Source organism: Ranitomeya variabilis, chromosome 2 (genome assembly GCF_051348905.1).
Source record: "Ranitomeya variabilis isolate aRanVar5 chromosome 2, aRanVar5.hap1, whole genome shotgun sequence".
NCBI classification, from domain to species: Eukaryota; Metazoa; Chordata; class Amphibia; order Anura; family Dendrobatidae; genus Ranitomeya; species Ranitomeya variabilis.
In genome coordinates, this window is record NC_135233.1 from 158,114,879 (window position 1) to 158,137,001 (window position 22,123).

Here is a 22,123-nt window from a genome sequence, read left to right on the forward strand (position 1 = left end):
TAATGGCATTCTTGATGTTGGCCTACATACAGTGTTTCCTACCAATAACCTTGTGATTTCATGACTGCTTTGGCTTTGCGATGATACCTCCACATTTGCTGCTGGTCGTGTCCTAACCGGTGGGCTTACAGTGAGGGAAGCAATGTAGCATTGCTGACTACCTTCATTCTGAGCAGGTGCACCAACGGACGTTTGGTAGTTAGTCCAGGCTTGCAAGTGCATGCTGGTTAAATGTCTACGAATGCACGTTGTACTTAAAATTTTGAAGATTCTTCCCTCTGCTAAACGTCTTTGAGCATTTCTTACATATAACTTTGCACTGATCATTCGGATCTTGGTTAAAAAATTGCCACACTGCACTCTTCCTACTATCGAATACCTTTTCAGGCATTGCACCCTGTGCTACTTTCACCGGATGGCCATGCTGTCCTAAAACTGTTTTTGTTTTTGACACACGTTTTTGGCCTGATACGGGCCTGCCAGATGACAGCTGTTGCGATGTAGATGGCTGCTGCGGATCATCCTCCTCCGCTTCTGAGCTACTGGCAGCAGCACCCTCTTCCCCCAATGGCTGCCAATCTGGGTCAACAACTGGGTCATCTATCACCTCCTCTTCAATGTCATGTGCACCTTTCTCTGTGTCACCGTGTAAGGTGCTATAGCGTTCGGGACGGGGCACCATAGTCTCATCAGGGTCAGATTCTGGCTCAGTACACTGCTAGGGCAATGTAGTGATCTGAGTCAATGGAACAGCATAATAATCTAGCTGTGGCTGTGCATCAGTGCACTCCATGTCTGATTCATCTTGTAATAAGCAGTTAACAATTTCCCTTTCTAACCCAGGCACGGTATGTGTAAAGAGCTCCATGGAGTAACCTGTAGTGTCGCCTGATGCATCCTTCACTTTTAGTTTGGGTGAAGGACACAAAGAAACATCTTGTTCCTGACCGGGAGCATCCACTGACGACTCGCTGCTTTTATATTTGGAACTTTCTGAAGAGAAGGCGAAAGAGCTAGAGGCTGAGTCAGCAAGGAAAGCCAAAACTTTTTCCTGCTGCTCCGGCTTTAAAAGCGGTTTTCCTACTCCCAGATAAGGGAGCCTTCGAAGCCTTGTGTAGCCAGACGATGACGCTGGCTCAACACCTCCAGCCTTAGGTGCTATTTTGCTTTTCCCACTACCACCAGATGCTCCACCACCACCACCATCAGTAGCAGCTGGCAATGACCGCCCAAGACCTCTTCCACCAGACTTCCTCATTTTTGGGAAAATGTAACCAAAATAACAACTGTTATATGGTATTGTAAAACAAGGTAGAAGGTGTATATAAACTTGTTGAGAATTTAAATCTCCCTTATTATTTTGGGGAGACTGAACCGAAACTCAGGCCCAGTGTATGAAACAACGCAATGTGAGTGGCAGCAAGTGGCTGGCTGATATACAACAAACTAAGAGGACTGAGGTATATCCACTTTGTGAGAATTTGAATCTCACTTTTTTGGGGGGGAGACTGAACCCAAACTCAGGCCCAGTGTATGAAACAACGCAATGTGAGTGGCAGCAAGTGGCTGGCTGATATACGACAAACTAAGAGGACTGAGGTATATCCACTTTGTGAGAATTTGAATCTCACTTTTTTGGGGGGGAGACTGAACCCAAACTCAGGCCCAATGTATAAAACAATGCAGGTTGGAGAGTTGTGATGTGGGAGAAGCAAGTGCCACCTTTGTGGACAGTATTGTGTGTGATGTTGAGGTGGAGGAAGAGGGGGAGGGAGCACTTGAAGCTGCTCTTGTTATCCACTTGAGAACATGCTCTTTTTGGCCCTCATCAACAAGGTGTACCTCTGTGCGACTGGAAAAGAAAGGTAATGGAGTAGCCTGTCCAGTAACAGAAGTTGACGTTTGTGTTTGGGTAGGATGTGACTGTTGGTTCATTAGTGTTTTCACTAATATTACCACCTCCCCCACATACACATTGAACACTAAGCCAATTTCCCCTTCCACCACAACCTCATTTTTTCCCAGTCATGTTGCTCAGATAGTGTGGTAGGAGCACAGTGCTAGCAACAAAAAATTTGATTTTTTACTCTGCACCAGCTCTGCACACAGTTGAATTTCAGCGGCACTAAGTGACAATGTGAAATGTGGCACACTGAATCACGTTAGCAACTGTAGCAAAAGAAAGAATTGGTTCAGTGTGTATGATGCCTGTATAACAAAAAATATATGCTCCAAACAAATTCAAACTGAGATGTCCCCTACTGTATTACATTAGAAACAGAAGAAAGTATTTTTTAAGCGTGGATGAGGCCTTCATAACATAGAATATATTCTCCAAACAATTTCAAACTCAGATCTAGCCTGCTGTATCACATTAGTCACAGAAAAAAAATATTTTATTTACTCTGCATAAGCTCTGCACACAGCTAAATTTCACCCCCACAAAATGAGAAGGTGGGATATGGCGTGCTGTTTCACGTTTAGCAACAGCAAAAAATATTTATTTTTTTAACTCTGCAACAGCTGTGCAAAATGATCAATTTCACCGCCACTATATGACAAGGTGAGATATTGGGTGCTGAATCACGTTAGGAGCTGAAAAAAAATATTTTGAAAGGTCTACTCATGCATGGAGCACAATAGAAGCAGTGCACAACACAATTCTATAAAATGTGCCATGCTGTCTTTGTTTGCGGACCTCACTGATGGCACAATAAATTAAAAAATATATATATTGTATGAGGAGGTAGCTGCTCCTAGTTGGCACCTGTTCACAGTAGCTTGGAAGTGCCAGTCAGTCTTTTTGTCATTGCAAATTAGCTTTCTGACTGAACACTTCACCCTTCAACATGTGGTGGATTTTAATTGCAGCAGGGTCCTAGAGGTGTTCACATCTATCCAGGAATTCAGGCTTCAATCTTAGAGATGTATTCACATTAGACACGTGAGGACTCATCAGTTTTGAGACCACCTTATCGTTGGTTGATGGGCAGGCATGAATTGGCTAAATTATGTGCTAAGCATCTCATTTTTTTCTAATATCAAGAAGCAGTCTTGCTATTCATATTTCTTAATGCTTTAGTACTACAGAATGCAACTTTTTTTATTTATTGTATATGGAGGTAGCTGCTCCTAGTTGGCATCGTTCACATTAGCTTGGAAGTGCCGGTAAGTATTTTTGTCACCCAATATACATTAATCTTCCTAATTTTCTACATATAAATCATCAAAACTGGTAGCAAATTAGGTCCCCATTGTCATTTCTTATCACTACACAAAAAAAGATTGATTGAACCAAAATAATTTCTCTATGAAGAAAACTGTAGACACTTGAAAATAATAATAACAATAATAAGAAAAAAACGTTTGTTTCTCTCTAATAGCAATGTCTGATTCCAATATGATATTGCTGTTATCTCCCCAGCCTGTGGAATGCAACTAAAGGGATAGGCGACATTGCATTTGCATAACATTAGTCTTGAATCCAAATTTAACTTGCTTGGTCTATGGGACTAGAGGACCTCCCTTTAAATTATATCCGTTGAAATCCATATGACTACACACAATAAAAATCATCATGTCATCTCCATCAAACCATTGTTATTTCAAGATTTATAGAATCTCCCATGTGTAAGGAGTGATATGGTGAGATTGCTCAAACTTATGAGCAAGCACTAAAATGCTTAGGTTCTCATTTTTCAAACCAAGCAATTCCTAATACTCCCATACAGAGGCATAGCTAGGGTTTTGGTCCAGGGGGGCGAAGCTTCTGCATGGGCCCCTAACCAGGTAACCTTGATTACATCTCGGTGACGCACCCTAATAGTGGAGGAGAACCTCAGTAGATGACCTCGCTGTTACTGAAGATAATCTCTATATAAAGACCAATATGGATATTACCGCCATATGGTCAGAGGTAGATGCCAGCCCTACAGAACATATAAGAGATCACAGCACAGTTACAGATAATGTCTTACCGCTGATGTTCTTTCTGATGGAATCGTTCATTTTTCCCGTCTTTTCCATCTGGCCCAGACCGACATGACAACTTCTTCCAGCAACGACTCACCTGCAGAGAATACAACAAAGACACGCTTCACTTTTCATATTCCAGCCCCATCACCATCTATTCCCAACCTGCACAAACTCCTCATCCTGCTTATACCCCAATACTGAGCCTCTGCTGCCGTATGTGTCCCTATTACTGCACCTGATACCCCAATACTGAGCCACTGCTGCCGTATGTGTCCATATTACTGCCCCTGAAACCCCAATACTGAGCCACTGCTGCCGTATGTGTCCCTATTACTGCACCTGCTGTGTGGTTCTCTGTGCCCTCTAAATTCTAAAGCACCCCTCTATAATACAGTAATACCGGGTGCAAGTGCCCTAGAAAACAGTGCCCATATTTTGCCCCTAGAAAGTAATAATGCCCTGTGTGTGCCCCTTTGATAACCACACTAACCTGAGTTCCCCAATAACAATAAGTTCCCACTTTACATTTAATAAAGTACCGAGTCTCCCCCTGTACAGCTCCCCTATACGCAGTATGATGCTCTCTTATACACAATATAATGCCCCCTCACGGTATAGTACCACCCACACAGTATACTGACTCCTTAGTAGCCCCCAAACTGTTTGATGGCTCCAACAATGTATAATGACCCCCACAATGTAATCTCCATAGAACAGTCTATAAGTGAGCAATATGATACTGATAATTTTTTTAATCAGTTTTTTGAGTCTTATATAGCAATTACATGTTCCCAAGAAGCTACCCTATGGATTAGCAATATGATAACAATACATTTTTGAACAATTTTTTTGAGGGTTATGCACCAACGAAATGTACTCTAGATCAGAGAATAGTCTATAGGTGAACAATACAATACCGATACATTTTAACATGCTTTTTGAGACTTACTTAGCAACGAAAAGTACTCAAGAAGGTGTAATACCCTATGGATCAGCAATATATTACTGATTAATTTTGTAAAATGTCTTTGTACGCATTTTTCAGTTTTTTAGATCACAGGAAATGTCTCCCATGCCACAGAATAGTGTTTGGATGACAACTGTAATCCAGCTAATACTTTTTTACATTTTTTTTTATCTTAGATAATATCATAGAAATTTACTCCAGACCACAAAAATGTGTATGGGTGAGAAATACAATCTAGCTAATTTTTTAACGCTTTTTTATAGTGCTAATTGTCACAGAAATGTACCTCAGAAAAAGTGAAACTGTATGGCTCAGAAATTTAAGACTGCAAAATTTTTGAATGCTTCTTTTCAGTTTTATAGTTTTATTCTCCCTGCTCCTGTGACCCTCTCTACCTCCCTAGGCTAAATGCAGATTGTATGTGCTACAAATAGCAAAGAGAACAATTAGCCTTTAAATGGCTATTAGTATGATGGCTCAGCTTCAGCATCAGTACCAGCATTACAGGCCTCTGATTCATTATACTGTGCACATGGAGCGGCCCCCAGACGCAGGACGGCGAGGTACTCGGATCCGGGTCTCTCGGTTCTGAGGATGTCACAGTGGCCTGACCCGGTCCGTGGTCCTGCTAAGGGGCGCCCAATAAAAGGTGTAGGTGGTGGTGTAGGTCACAGTAAATAACGAGGACACAGGATTGCAGTCTCTTTACCTCTTTACTGAAGGCTTCGGCATCCGCAATCCAGAGCACTGTTAACAGGGCTGGCTGAGACCGGCCGGTCCGAAGGCACATCCAGAGTTCCCTTTGCAGGTGGAAATCAGTGCCTACCTACTAGCACCTGGGTGTTGTAGTACTTCCCTGCTGAGTACCACGGGATAGTCCTCACAACTGTCGTGTATGTTTCTGTTCCTTCTCTCCGTCCCCCAGATGATATGGATAGGACGCACCCGTATGACGGGGTAGGCCTGGAGTTATTTTATAGGGACCCTAGAGACGCCCCTCTCCCACAATTGCCTCCGTTGTCTTCATTAGGTGATTTAGGTCAGGCAGCCAACCTAAAATTAACTGCCCTGCTGTTGGTTTGAAGTAATGCGTAGAGCCCAATACTTCCTCGGCGTTCCGGCCGCCGGCTACGCGCCTTAGTAGAATGTTGCCGATCTCGGGGCACGACTCCTACTGGCTCTATTGCCTTTGTGCTGTGATCTCGTTTCTCACTTCTCCACAATATACTTCGCTTCGTGTCCTTTCTTAAGATGCCGCCGCAATGAAGTGCAGGCGTGGCTCCATAACGATCTGTCCTTTTCGCTAGGCCTCTGCCAGGATCCCACTCCTGACAGGGACCCCCCTGGATCTTCCCAAGCAATGCTCTTTTCTCACTAGATGTTACCTGGGCAAAACCCAGTCAGCTTCTCTCTAACTTCCTATCCAGCCCCCAGTTTTACCAGAGTGTGAGAAGTGGCCTAATACATAGAACCCTTTGCTCCCCCTGGTGGCTGGAGTGTGAAGTGTAATGTGTGACTGTGATACCTGGTCAGGGGAACTCCTTTAGTGCCATCAGATGTAACATCGCTCCCCTTAGTGGCGGAGTGTCAGTACTGCAACGACCAGGACTCTGGGGCGCTGCACACATATAAGCAAAGACAAGCATTCTCTCCCTCCAGTACGAAGTGTCGCAGAGCTGTGCAATGGCGTCAGTGCGCTGCCTGTTCTTTTATAACCCCTGATGATGTCACATGGCCAGCCAATCACAGTAATGCCACAACCAAGATGGCTATGACATTAAAGTGAAGTGCACACAATCCCCGCATGCTTATTGGCTGTGTAACAGGCACCAAAAATGCTGAGCAGAGATTTGAGTTTTACATAGAGCAACGCCCATAACTCACTGAGCAACAAATACATCTGAGCACCGTGATACTCGATTGATAACCGAGTATTACCAACCATGTTTGCTCATCCCAAGTGTTTATGGATGTGAAATATGACTAGCAAAACTGCTGTACAAATGAAAATTGCTTGTGACCTGCATACCACTCTGTGAGGTAGACAATCGGAAATAAAGTTTCTTGGGTTATATAGACATTTTTTTTTTTAAACACAACTATTCCCCATCTAACAAAATGAATTGCACAAGAAAGGCAAAAACTCAGGGCAGATGACCAAGTACAAATTATTTTTTTTCTTTAACACCTTTCTGACCTCGGACAGGATAGTACGTCTGAGGTCAGATACCCCGCTTTGATGCGGGCTCCGGCGGTGAGCCCGCATCAAAGCCGGGACATGTCAGCTGTTTTGAACAGCTGACATGTGCCCGCAATAGCGGCGGGTGAAATCGCGATTCACCCACCACTATTAACTAGTTAAATGCCGCTGTCAAACGCAGACAGCGGCATTTAACCGGCGCTCCCGGCCGGGCGGCCGGAAATGAGCGCATCGCCGACCCCCGTCACATGATCGGGGGTCGGCGATGCTTCTGCAGAGTAACCATAGAGGTCCTTGAGACCTCTATGGTTACTGATCGCCGGTAGCTGTGAGCGCCACCCTGTGGTCGGCGCTCATAGCAGACCTGCATTTCTGCTGCATAGCAGCGATCTGATGATCGTTGCTATGTAGCAGAGGCGATCAAGTTGTGCCAGCTTCTAGCCTTCTATGGAGGCTATTGAAGCATGGCAAAAGTAAAAAAAATGTGAAAAAAATGTGAAAAAAATAAAAAAACATAAAAGTTTAAATCACCCCCCTTTTGCCCCATTCAAAATAAATTAATTAAAAAAATCAACCTACACATATTTGGTATCGCCGTGATCAGAATCGCCCGATCTATCAATAAAAAAAAGCATTAACCTGATCGCTAAACGGCGTAGCGAAAAAAAAATTGAAACGCCAGAATTACGTTTGTTTAGTCGCCGCAACATTGAATTAAAATGCAATAACGGGCGATCAAAAGAACGTATCTGCACCGAAATGGTATCATTAAAAATGCCAGCTCGGCACGCAAAAAATAAGCCTTCAACTGACTGAGTATCGGAAAATGGCACAAATTTATGTTTTTTTTAGCAAAGTTTGGAATTTTTTTTCACCACTTAGATAAAAAAATAACCTAGACATGTTTGGTGTCTATGAACTCGAACTGACCTAGAGAATCATAATGGCAGGTCAGTTTTAGCATTTAGTGAACCTAGCAAAAAAGCCAAACAAAAAACAAGTGTGGGACTGCACTTTTTTTTGCAATTTCACCGCACTTGGAATTTTTTTCCCGTTTTCTAGTACACGACATGCTAAAACCAATGATGTCGTTCAAAAGTGCAACTTGTTTCACCAAAAGTAAGCCCTCACATGGCCATATTGACAGAAAAATAAAAAGTTATGGCTCTTGGAAGGAGGGGAGCGAAAAACGAACACGGAAAAATGAAAAATCCCAAGGTCATGAAAGGGTTAATAAGTAAATCTAGTGGCTTGCTGATTTTTAGCTCATGAAGAAAAAATGTGTAATTCAGTTGCTCAATACAATTTGCCAGGCCAGCTATAGTATATCACTGACTAATCACAATGGCTCTGCTGGTGGCAACTCTCATAGCTCTTACCCACAATTTATTGAATCTCCGTATTACATGCAAACTGCTATATTCATTTTTTTCAGTGCTGCAGTTGCACAACAAATTACTGTCTGAAGTATTTGTCAATTTTTTTCTCCCTATCTCTGCTTCTAAACCATGAGCTCTGATGTCCTTTCACTAAAATAAATCAAAAGAATACAATAATTATTAATTTTTAAAGCACCATTAATTCCATAGAGAAATGTATACTTAATTTTTGACTTTTGACATACCTTCACAAATGGGTATTCTCAAGTTGTGTGTCGAACAGCACACAGTCTACTTACTCCATAGTTTTTAAGAACTCCTCCTTCAATCCTGGTCAGTAACTTCTCCTGCTACTGTGACTAAAGTTGAGCGACTTTTACTTTTTTAGGATCGAGTCGGGTTTTGCGAAACCCGACTTTGTCAAAAGTCGGGTAGGGTGAAATCGGCCAATTATTGCGAAAAGTCGGGGATCCGACTGACACACGAACCCAATGCAAGTCAATGGGGAAGCAAAGTCGGCAGTGAGTGGAGGACAGGAAAACACCTACATTGCCCATTTTAATGCAAAAAAAATCCATTCTTGTTACTTAAGCTTGTCAATCTTAATTTACCTTATAATAATAGTTAGGCATTGAAAATTGGGGGTCATTTGGCTAAAGTTGTGGGGGGGTAGGGCTTGCTCAAGTTTTTTGTGGGCCCACGAAACGCGGACTACGTCACGGCGGTGGAGCAGGGAGAGGTAAGTATCATCTTTGCAAGTGCTGTGATCCTGGTCAAGCAGGGGGGGCACACTTGTTTGCATTGGCACTGGCACAGGGCCCCTTAAAGTACGGCGATGTGTTTGACGGTGGGGGCGCCTCCCACCGGCAGAGACACTTTTGCGTACTATGAGGGGCCCTGTGCCAGTGACGTTGCCAATGAGTATGCCCCCTACACCTGATGAAGGAACCTGCACTTTCATCTGCACCTTCCTCTTTGTCCCCGTGTAAGGTGGTATAGTATGCGAGAAGGGGAACCTGACTTTCAGCAGGGTCAGATTCTGGCTGTGTACAGTGCAAGGAGAATGTAGTGGTCTGGGTCAATGTACAAGCAGACTCATCTAGCACTGGCTGGGCAATGGGCAGGATCAGGAGGAAACACAGATATAGGCCCAAATAATAAAGTGGGCTAAATGCAGTTCAAAATTGGTAACAGGACTAACAAGGTGGCATTGCTTTGTTCAGTGGAGGACAACTGTAATGAGAGGCTGACACAGTGAGTAGGCCCAAATAAGTAACTAGGCTAAATGCAGTTCAAAATTGGTAACAGGACTAACCAGGCGGCATTGCTTTGTTCAGTGGAGGACAACTGTAATGAGAGGCTGACACAGTGAGTAGGCCCAAATAAGTAACTAGGCTAAATGCAATTCAAAATTTGTAACAGGACTAACCAGGCGGCATTGCTTTGTGCAGTGGAGGACAACTGTAATGAGTGGCAGACACAGTAGGCCCAAATAAGTAACTAGGCTAAATGCAGTTCAAAATTGGTAACATGACTAACAAGGCGGCATTACTTTGTTCAGTGGAGGAGAAAAGCAAGGAGCGGCAGACACCGTTAGTAGGCCCAACCAAACAAGTAGTCCAAATGCATTTTCATATTCTAAATATAGGCCGAAAGCCTGAAGATTGAAGATCAGCTTTGTTCAGTGGAGGACAGCTGTATTGAGTGGCGCAGACAGGCACATGTAGTAGGCCTAAAATAAAAAAGTAGGCTCAATGCAGTTTAAAATAGGTTACAAGGGTACACAGGCAGCATTGGTTTGGTCAGCGGAGGACAATTGCAAGGAGTGGCGCAGACTTTCTAGGCCTAAAATAAAAAAGTAGGCTCAATGCAATTTAAAATGGGTTACAGGGGTACACAGGCAGCATTGGTTTGGTCAGCGGAGGATGATTGCAAGGAGTGGCACAGACTTACTAGGCCTAAAATAAAAAAGTAGGCTCAATGCAGTTTAAAATGGGTTACAGGGGTACACAGGCAGCATTGGTTTGGTCAGCGGAAGACAATTGCAAGGAGTGGCGCAGACAGACTTACTAGGCCTAAAATAAAAAAGTAGGCTCTATGCTGTTCTAAACTGGTAACAGGAATAAACTGGCGGCACTGCTTTGTTCGGTGGAGGACAACTGGAAGAAGAGGCTGACACAGTAAGTTGGCCAAAATAGTAAAGTGGGCTAAATGTCTGCAAAAAAATGTTCCTAAATGAACAGGTGGCAAAGCTAGGTACAGGGGTGGGTTCCTCTGCTGAGAAGCAGACAGTGGTAGCTCGCGCACAGTATTCACAGGTCTAAACGGAGGGCAGGGCACCTGTATATTTTTACTATCATCTATCATTTCAACAAATTTGTATTGGCAGTGCCATTGAAGGATTTAACAGCACAGACTAAACAGTGGTGGAGCAGTGAGGTAAGTTTTGCAAGTGGTAGAGCACTGTTTGAGCTGGGGGGGACACTCTTTCGTGGGCGGCGGTACTGGCCCAGGACCCCTCATATTAAGACGGTGTGTCTGACGTTGGGTGTGCACCACCACCACCAGAGAAACTTCATTGTACTATGAGGGACCCTGTGCCAGTGCCGTCGGCCAAAATTGGGCACACCCACCTGTCAAGGCAAAAGGCACTCGCAAGGGTGCTTGCGCCAAGTGGTGACCACGGCCCCATGGGGGGAGTCAGCCCATTTAGGGAGGTGTAAAAATGGCCTATGGTGGACATTCAGCAGCTGCAAATGGAGGAATTGGAGCAGTCAGTAAGAGGAGTCCAAAAGCAAGACCTTTTTTCAGGAAAGTTACGTGTCAGCAGGGGAAGGTGGGGCAAAATAATTAGAAATCCGTGATTGGTTCATTTTAACCAGCAGCACTGAATACTCTTTCTGATAGCACACTAGCAGCTGGGCAAGCGAGCTCCTGTAATGCATATTCTGCTAATTCAGGCCAAGTGTCTATTTTAGATGCCCAGTAATCAAAGGGGAATGACGTGTGAGGGAGAACATCGATAAGGGAGGAAAAATAGTTCGGAACCATACTGGACAAATGTTGTCTCCTGTCACTTTGAATTGATGCAGCAGTACCTGTCGTGTCTGCGGTCATTGCAAAATCACTCCACAACCTGGTCAAAAAACCCCTCTGTCCAACGCCACTTCTGATTTGTGCACCTCTAACACCTCTGCCATGTTGCCCCCTGCAGCTCGTGTGAGAACAATCACCGCCACTGTGTGCTGGGAATGCCTGAACCAAACGGTCTACAAGAGTTGCTTGTTTGATAGCCAATATTTGCTCAAGGTTCTCATGTGGCATGATATTTAGCAATTTCCCTTTATAGGAGGAGGCAGGCCAACCAGTAATCGTCATCGGTCATCATTTTGATAATGTGGGGGTCCCTTTTTAGGATACGCAAAGCATAATCAGCCATGTGGGCCAATGTTCCAGGTGTCAAATCACTGCTTGTGCTGGGTTGAGGAGTACTTTCTGGCAAATCAACATCACTTGTCTCCCTCAAGAACCCTGTACCTGACCTTGCAATGCCACCAGTTTCTATTGCCCCCTGAGAAGCTACCTCCTCCCATAAATATTCATCCCTATCCTCCTCCTCCTCTTCATCTGCCACCTCATCCAGGAGAGATCCCTGAGCAGACAATGACTGACTGTCATCAAGGCTTCCCTCATACTCGGCTGCAGACACCTGCTCCTTAATGTGCGTCAAAGTTTGCATCAGCAGACGCATTAGTGGGATGCTCATGCTCATGATGGCATCGTCTGCACTTACCAGCCGTGTGCATTCCTCAAAACACTGAAGGACTTGACAGAGGTCTTGTAGCTTCGACCAATGCACACCTGACAACTCCATGTCTGCCATCCAACTGCCTGCCCGTTTATGTGTATCCTCCCACAAATACATTACAGCACACCTCTGTTCACACAGCCTCTGAAGCATGTGCAGTGTGGAGTTCCACCTTGTTGCAACGTCGATTATTAGGCGGTGCTGGGGAAGCTTCAACAATCGCTGATGGTTCTGCATACGGCTGGAGTGTACGGGCGACCGGCGGATGTGCGAGCAAAGTCTTCGCACCTTCAGGAGCAGGGCTGGTAACCCCGGATAACTTTTCAGGAAGTACTGCACCACCAGGTTCAAGGTGTGAGCCAGGCAAGGTATGTGTTTCAGTTCTGAAAGGGCTATGGCAGCCATAAAATTCCTTCCGTTATCACTGACTACCTTGCCTGCCTCAAGATGTACACTGCCCAGCCATGAATGAGTTTCTTGCTGCAAGAACTCGGCCAGAACTTCCGCGGTGTGTCTGTTGTCGCCCAAACACTTCATTTCCAACACAGCCTGCTGACGCTTACCACTAGCTGTTCCATAATGGGAAACCTCGTGTGCAACACTGGCAGCTGCGGATGGAGTGGTAGGGCGACTGCGCTCTGTGGACGAGCTTTCGCTTCTAGAGGAGGAGGAGGAGGAGTAGGGGTGTCGAACGCCTACTGCCAACTGTTTCCTAGACCATGGGCTAGGCAGAACTGTCCCACTATGGCTGTCCCCTGTGGACGCGGCATCCACCAAATTAACCCAGTGCACCGTGATGGACATGTAATGTCCCTGGCCATGCCTACTGGTCCATGCATCTGTTGTGAGGTGCACCTTTCTACTGACTGATTGCCTGAGTGCATGGACAATGCGGTCTTTCACATGCTGGTGGAGAGCTGGGATGGCTTTTCTCGCAAAGAAGTGTCGACTGGGTAGGTCATAGCGTGGTACTGCATAGGCCATCAGGGCTTTGAAAGCTTCACTTTCAACCAACCGGTAGGGCATCATCTCTAACGAGATTAGTCTAGCAATGTGGGCGTTCAAACCCTGTGTACGCGGATGTGAGGATGAGTACTTCCTTTTCCTAACGAGAGTCTCTTGTAGGGTGAGCTGGACTGGAGAGCTGCATATGGTGGAACAAGCAGTGGTGGTGGTGGTGGTGGTGGACATGGCGGATTGAGAGAGGGTTGGTGATGGTATTCTTGATGTTGACCTACATACAGTGTTTCCTACCAAAAACCTTGTGATTCCCTGACTGCTTTGGCCTTGCGACGATACCTCCGCATTTGCTGCAGGTGGTGTCCTAAACGGTGGGCTTACAGTGAGGGAAGCAATGTAGCGTTGCTGACTTCCTTCATTCTGAGCGGGTGCACCAACGTAACGGGACATTTGGTAGTTAGTCCAGGCTTGCACGTGCATGCTGGTTAAATGTCTACGCATGCACATTGTATTTAAATTTAAGAGATTCTACCCTCTGCTAAAGGTCTTTGAGCATTTCTTACAGATAACTTAGCACTGATCATTCGGATCTTGGTTAAAAAATTGCCACACTGCACTCTTCCTACTATCGAATACCTTTTCAGGCATTGCACGCTGTGCTACTTTCACCGGATGGCCACGCTGTCCTAAAACTGTTTTTGTTTTTGACACACGTTTTTGGCCTGATACGGGCCTGCCAGATAAACGCTGTTGTGATGTTGATGCCTGCTGCGGCTCATCCAACTCCGCTTCTGAGCTACTGCCAGTGGCACCCTCTTCCCCCAATGGCTGCCAATCTGGGTCAACAACTGGGTCATCTATCACCTCCTCTTCAATGTCCTGTGCACCTTCCTCTGTGTCACCGTGTAAGGTGCTATAGCGTTCGGGATGGGGCACCATAGTCTAATCAGGGTCAGTTTCTGGCTCAGTACACTGCGAGGGCAATGTAGTGATCTGAGTCAATGGAACAGCATAATAATCTAGCTGTGGCTGTGCATCTGGGCACTCCATGTCCGATTCATCTTGTAATGGGCTGTTAACAATTTCCCTTTCTAACCCAGGCACAGTATGTGTAAAGAGCTCCATGGAGTAACCTGTAGTGTCGCCTGCCGCATCCTTCACTTTTGGTTTGGGTGAAGGACACAAGGAAGCGACTTGTTCCTGCCCGGGAGCACCCACTGACGACTCGCTGCTTTTAAATTTGGAACTTTCGGAAGAGGAGGCGAAAGACCTAGAGGCTGAGTCAGCAAAGAAAGCCAAAACTTTTTCCTGCTGCTCCGGCTTTAAAAGCGGTTTTCCTACTACAAGATAAGGGAGCCTTCGAGGCCTTGTGTAGCCAGACGATGACGCTGGCTCAACAACTCGAGCCTTAGGTGCTATTTTGCTTTTCCCACTACCACCAGATGCTCCACCACCACCACCACCATCATTACCAGCTGGCAATGACCGCCCATGACCTCTTCCACCAGACTTACTCATTTTCGGGAAAATGTAACCAAAGTAACAACCGTTATATGGTACTGTAAAACAAGGTAGAAGGTCTATTTAAACAGGCCCACTGTATTACACTACACAGTATAAGTGACAGAAAGTGGCTGGCAGATATACCACAAACAGGACTGATGCAGATGCACTTAGTGGCAATATAAATCTCCCTTTTTATGTGTGGGAGACTACTGGAAAAATCAGGCCCACTGTATTACACTACACAGCTTCAGTGGCAGAAAGTGGCTGGCAGATATACCACAAACAGGACAGACGCAGATGCACTTAGTGGCAATATAAATCTCCCTTTTTATGCATGGTAGACTGCTGGAAAGATCAGGCCCACTGTATTACACTACGCAGTATAAGTGGCAGAAAGTGGCTGGCAGATTTACCACAAACAGGACTGACGCAGATGCACTTAGTGACAATATAAATCTTTCTTTTTATGTGTGGGAGACTGCTGGAAAAATCAGGCCCACTGTATTACACTACACAGCTTCAGTGGCAGAAAGTGGCTGGCAGATATACCATAAACAGGACTGACGCAGATGCACTAATTGGCAATATAAATCTCCCTTTATATGTGTGGGAGACTGCTGGAAAAATCAGGCCCACTGTATTACACTACACAGCTTCAGTGGCAGAAAGTGGCTGGCAGATATACCACAAACAGGACTGACGCAGATGCAGTTAGTGGCAATATAAATCTCCCTTTTTATGCATGGTAGTCTGCTGGAAAAATCAGGCCCACTGTATTACACTACACAGCTTCAGTGGCAGAAAGTGGCTGGCAGATATACCACAAACAGGACTGACGCAGATGCACTTAGTGGCAATATAAATCTCCCTTTTTATGTGTGGGAGACTGCTGGAAAAATCAGGCCCACTGTATTACACTACTCAGCTTCAGTGGCAGAAAGTGGCTGGCAGATATGCCACAAACAGGACTGACGCAGATGCACTTAGTGGCAATATAAATCTCCCTTTTTATGTGTGGGAGACTGCTGCAAAAAAACAGGCCCACTGTATTACACTACACAGTATAAGTGGCAGAAAGTGGCTGGCAGATATACCACAAACAGGACTGACGCAGATGCACTTAGTGGCAATATAAATCTCCTTTTTATGTGTGGGAGACTGCTGGAAAAATCAGGCCCACTGTATTACACTACACTGCTTCAGTGGCAGAAAGTGGCTGGCAGATATACCACAAACAGGACTGACGCAGATGCACTTAGAGGCAATATAAATCTCCCTTTTATGTGTGGGAGACTGCTGGAAAGATCAGGCCCACTGTATTACACTACGCAGTATAAGTGGCAGAAAGTGGCTGGCAGATATACCACAAACAGGACTGACGCAGATGCACTTAATGACAATATAAATCTCCCTTTTTATGTGTGGGAGACTGCTGGAAAAATCAGGCCCACCATATTACACTACACAGCTTCAGTGGCAGAAAGTGGCTGGCAGATATACCACAAACAGGATTGACGCAGATGCACTTAGTGGCAATATAAATATCACTTTTTATGTGTGGGATACTGCTGGAAAAATCAGGCCCACTGTATTACACTACACAGTATAAGTGGCAGAAAGTGGCTGGCAGATATACCACAAAGAGGACTGACGCAGATGCACTTAGTGGCAATATAAATCTCCCTTTTTATGTGTTGGAGACTGCTGGAAAAATCAGGCCCACTGTATTACACTACACAGCTTCAGTGGCAGAAAGTGGCTGGCAGATATACCACAAACAGGACTGACGCAGATGCACTTAGTGGCAATATAAATATCACTTTTTATGTGTGGGATATTGCTGGAAAAATCAGGCCCACTGTATTACACTACACAGCTTCAGTGGCAGAAAGTGGCTGGCAGATATACCACAAACAGGACTGACACAGATGCACTTAGTGGCAATATAAATCTCTCTTTTTATGTGTGGGAGACTGCTGGAAAAATCAGGCCCACTGTATTACACTACACAGTTTTAGTGGCAGAAAATGGCTGGAAGATATATATATATATATATAAAAGGGACTGTACTACAATAACAATCGCCCTACAATTATCTCAGGAAAAGTATGGCAGCCAGCAATAAAAAGGACTGCTGCACACAAAAGTGTGGACAAATAAACAATAGAACAGTGCAGAAAGGAGCAACAGGACTTTTGCTTTTAAAAAAGCAGTTGGTTTGCACAGCGGCGTACAAACAGCAATGCAGCTATCAGGCAGCCTCATAAGCTACAGAGCTGATGCACAGAAATCTAGCCTCCACTGTCCCTGCAAAGAAAAGGTGGTGTTGGACAGTGGAAATCACTACAGCACAAGCGGTTTGGGGGTTAATATTTCCTAACAATATCCCTGCTTCTGACGAAGCTGCAGCAACCTCTCCCTATGCTCAGATCGGCAGAAGTAAGATGGCGGTCGGCGTGCACGCCCCTTTATAGCCCCTGTGACGCCGCAGAAAGCAAGCCAATCACTGTCATGCCCTTCTCTAAGATGGTGGGGACCGAGACCTATGTCATCACGCTGCCCACACTATGCGTCCACCTTCATTGGCTGAGAAATGGCGCTGAAAGCGTCATACGAGACGCGACTTTGGTGCTAAGATCGCCGACAGCATGGCCAATCCCACCCTGGGATCGGGTCGGGTTTCACGAAACCCGACTTGGCTGAAAGTCAGCGATTTTTGAAAATGTCCGATCCTTTTCGCTCAACCCTAACTGTGACACATTAACAGCATGTCATTGTTCTTCAAAATATTTACACATAGAAATAACAGTGCTTTTGAACAAGAACATGACTAAGGAAAGAGAGAGTCATGATTTGCAGAACTGCTGTAGAAACTGCTGATGTTGGCAACTCAATGGGTGACTGATTTGAGAAGGGAAGTAGGATTATGCAGAAATGATAGCAGCTGGTTAGGAGCTAAGAGTGTTGGGGAGGGAGGGGAACAGCTAAAGAAATCAGTGAGCTTGCGAAAGCTCTCTAGGATTTTAGGAGTTAACTCATCAGCTTGGAATATAATTACTGTGCAACTATGACCAGGATTTGATGGCTGATCTCCTTGGATACATGCAGTACACTACGTAAGATAAAAACTCTTATAGCAGAATAAAAGCAGATAGAAAAAGCAAGTCAAATGCAAATCTGCTTATTTTCATGATATCTAACTAATTATACTAATTAAATAATACAAGAAAACACCTTTAAAAGAAATTCTGCAAAATATATACATAAAAAAATATATAAATTTAATCAGATCTCTTTTGTCTGAAATTACATTTTGCCTCAAGATCCAAAACTATTACGCCTAATTTAAAAGAGAGCAGATATGTTTTCCTATCATTTTAGATAAATATACCATGCAATAGTTAATTCTTTAGTAGCCAGAATTTATAGTTGGACAATTAAAACTATATTTATGTTGTGCCCATCTTGCTGTTTAATGAACTGGAAAGTTATAATGAAGTTAAAGGATATGGTATTATGTAATGGGGTCAGTGTGAAATCAAATAGACTTTTTAACACATAATTATGCACACAGTAGGTTTAAACTGATATTACGTTACCCTGCAGTGGTGTTGTATCATTGGTAACTTTAGTGACTCCTTTGCAAATACACTTATGTCTCTAAAGCAATGATATTTTTCTAGAACAATTGCCAATATAAGAAGTGGTGTTGTCTTTATTTTGTTATTTTAACTATAGTACTATTGATATGGCAATTAGTTAAAAAAAAGGATAAAAAGGCATGTTCACATTGATAATAGTGCTTCATTATGTTATTAAATACTTAACCCCCTTTTTCTTATCTTGGGCCACTTCTGAAAAAGGCCTTTAATACATTACTCCAACGCAGCTCGTGCAGCTGTGTCTGGATGGAAAACTGCACCAGCTATAATCAGTGCTAACTCCAGCCCATGTTGATGGTTTTCCGTATTAGGACTTAACAATCGCCCTCATGTTGGCTATATTACAGAGTATTATCCATGCATCTTAGCCAACCTCTTAAAACTATTAAGGCCGGGGTCACACTGGAGAGGAATACGGACGTATGAGAGGCATAAAAACTACGCATTGCACACGGACCATTGATTCTCTATGGGGCAGCTCCTATCTGCCATATATTTCTCAGCCGTATTTTACGGGCTGAGAAAATCACAGCATGCTGCGTTTGCGTATTGTGCAAAAAATCCACCAATGAAAGTCTATGGGGGCGAGAAAAATATGGATTACACACGGACCATCAGTGTGACTTGCGAGAAATACGCACCGTGTTCTATAGAAAAGCCGGCAATTCAGTGCGGTGTACAGTAAAATCACACTGACAGGTTAGAATAGAGTAGATAGAATAAATGTGTACACATAGAATAGGTATATATATATATATATATATATATATATATATATATATATATATATATATATATATATATATATACACACTCATATATATATTTAACCCCTTCACCCCCAAGGGTGGTTTGCACGTTAATGACCGGGCCAATTTTTACAATTCTGACCACTGTCCCTTTATGAGGCTATAACTCTGGAACGCTTTGACGGATCTTGGCGATTCTGACATTGTTTTCTCGTGACATATTGTACTTCATGTTAGTGGTAAAATTTATTCGATATAACTTGCATTTATTTGTGAAAAAAACGAATATTTGGCGAAAATTTTGAAAATTTCGCAATTTTCCAACTTTGAATTTTTATGCCCTTAAATCACAGACATATGTCACGCAAAATACTTAATAAGTAACATTTCCCACATGTCTACTTTACATCAGTACAATTTTGGAACCAAAATTTTTTTTTGTGACGGAGTTATAAGGGTTAAAAGTTGACCAGCAATTTCTCATTTTTACAACACCATTTTTTTTTAGGGACCACATCTCATTTGAAGTCATTTTGAGGGGTCTATATGATAGAAAATACTCAAGTGTGACACCATTCTAAAAACTGCACCCCTCAAGGTGCTCAAAACCACATTCAAGAAGTTTATTAACCCTTCAGGTGTTTCACAGGAATTTTTTGAATGTTTAAATAAAAATGAGCATTTAACTTTTTTTCACACACAATTTATTTCAGCTCCAATTTGTTTTATTTTACCAAGGGTAACAGGAGAAAATGGACCCCCAAAGTTGTTGTACAATTTGTCCTGAGTACGCTGATACCCCATATGTGAGGGTAAACCACTGTTTGGGCGTATGGCAGAGCTCGGAAGGAAAGGAGCGCCATTTGACTTTTCAATGCAAAATTGACTGGAATTGAGATGGGACGCCATGTTGCGTTTGGAGAGCCCCTGATGTGCCTAAACACTGAAACCCCCTACAAGTGACACCATTTTGGAAAGTAGACCCCCTAAGGAACTTATCTTGATGTGTGGTGAGCACTTTGACCCACCAAGTGCTTCACAGAAGTTTATAATGCAGAGCCGTAAAAATAAAAAATCATATTTTTTCACAAAAATGATCTTTTTGCCCCCAATTTTTTATTTTCCCAAGGGTAAGAGAAGAAATTGGACCCCAAAAAATGTTGTGCAATTTGTCCTGAGTACGATGATACCCCATATGTGGGTGTAAACCATTGTTTGGGCGCATGGCAGAGCTTGGAAGGGAAGGAGCGCCATTTGACTTTTCAATGCAAAATTGACTGGAATTGAGATGGGACGCCATGTTGCGTTTGGAGAGCCCCTGATGTGCCTAAACATTGAAACTCCCTACAAGTGACACCATTTTGGAAAGTAGACCCCCTAAGGAACTTATCTAGATGTGTGGTGAGCACTTTGATTCACCAAGTGCTTCACAGAAGTTTATAATGCAGAGCCGTAAAAATAAAAAATCATATTTTTTCACAAAAATGATCTTTTCGCCCCCAATTTTTTATTTTCCCAAGGGTAAGAGAAGAAATTGGACCCCAAAAAATGTTGTGCAATTTGTCCTGAGTACGCTGATACCCCATATGTGGGTGTAAACCATTGTTTGGGCGCATGGCAGAGCTTGGAAGGGAAGGAGCGCCATTTGACTTTTCAATGCAAAATTGACTGGAATTGAGATGGGACGCCATGTTGCGTTTGGAGAGCCCCTGATGTGCCTAAACACTGAAACCCCCTACAAGTGACACCATTTTGGAAAGTAGACCCCCTAAGGAACTTATCTTGATGTGTGGTGAGCACTTTGACCCACCAAGTGCTTCACAGAAGTTTATAATGCAGAGCCGTAAAAATAAAAAATCATATTTTTTCACAAAAATGATCTTTTCGCCCCCAATTTTTTATTTTCCCAAGGGTAAGAGAAGAAATTGGACCCCAAAAAATGTTGTGCAATTTGTCCTGAGTACGCTGATACCCCATATGTGGGTGTAAACCATTGTTTGGGCGCATGGCAGAGCTTGGAAGGGAAGGAGCGCCATTTGACTTTTCAATGCAAAATTGACTGGAATTGAGATGGGACGCCATGTTGCGTTTGGAGAGCCCCTGATGTGCCTAAACATTGAAACTCCCTACAAGTGACACCATTTTGGAAAGTAGACCCCCTAAGGAACTTATCTAGATGTGTGGTGAGCACTTTGACCCACCAAGTGCTTCACAGAAGTTTATAATGCAGAGCCGTAAAAATAAAAAATCATATTTTTTCACAAAAATGATCTTTTTGCCCCCAATTTTTTATTTTCCCAAGGGTAAGAGAAGAAATTGGACCCCAAAAAATGTTGTGCAATTTGTCCTGAGTACGCTGATACCCCATATGTGGGTGTAAACCATTGTTTGGGCGCATGGCAGAGCTTGGAAGGGAAGGAGCGCCATTTGACTTTTCAATGCAAAATTGACTGGAATTGAGATGGGACGCCATGTTGCGTTTGGAGAGCCCCTGATGTGCCTAAACACTGAAACCCCCTACAAGTGACACCATTTTGGAAAGTAGACCCCCTAAGGAACTTATCTTGATGTGTGGTGAGCACTTTGACCCACCAAGTGCTTCACAGAAGTTTATAATGCAGAGCCGTAAAAATAAAAAATCATATTTTTTCACAAAAATGATCTTTTCGCCCCCAATTTTTTATTTTCCCAAGGGTAAGAGAAGAAATTGGACCCCAAAAAATGTTGTGCAATTTGTCCTGAGTACGCTGATACCCCATATGTGGGTGTAAACCATTGTTTGGGCGCATGGCAGAGCTTGGAAGGGAAGGAGCGCCATTTGACTTTTCAATGCAAAATTGACTGGAATTGAGATGGGACGCCATGTTGCGTTTGGAGAGCCCCTGATGTGCCTAAACATTGAAACTCCCTACAAGTG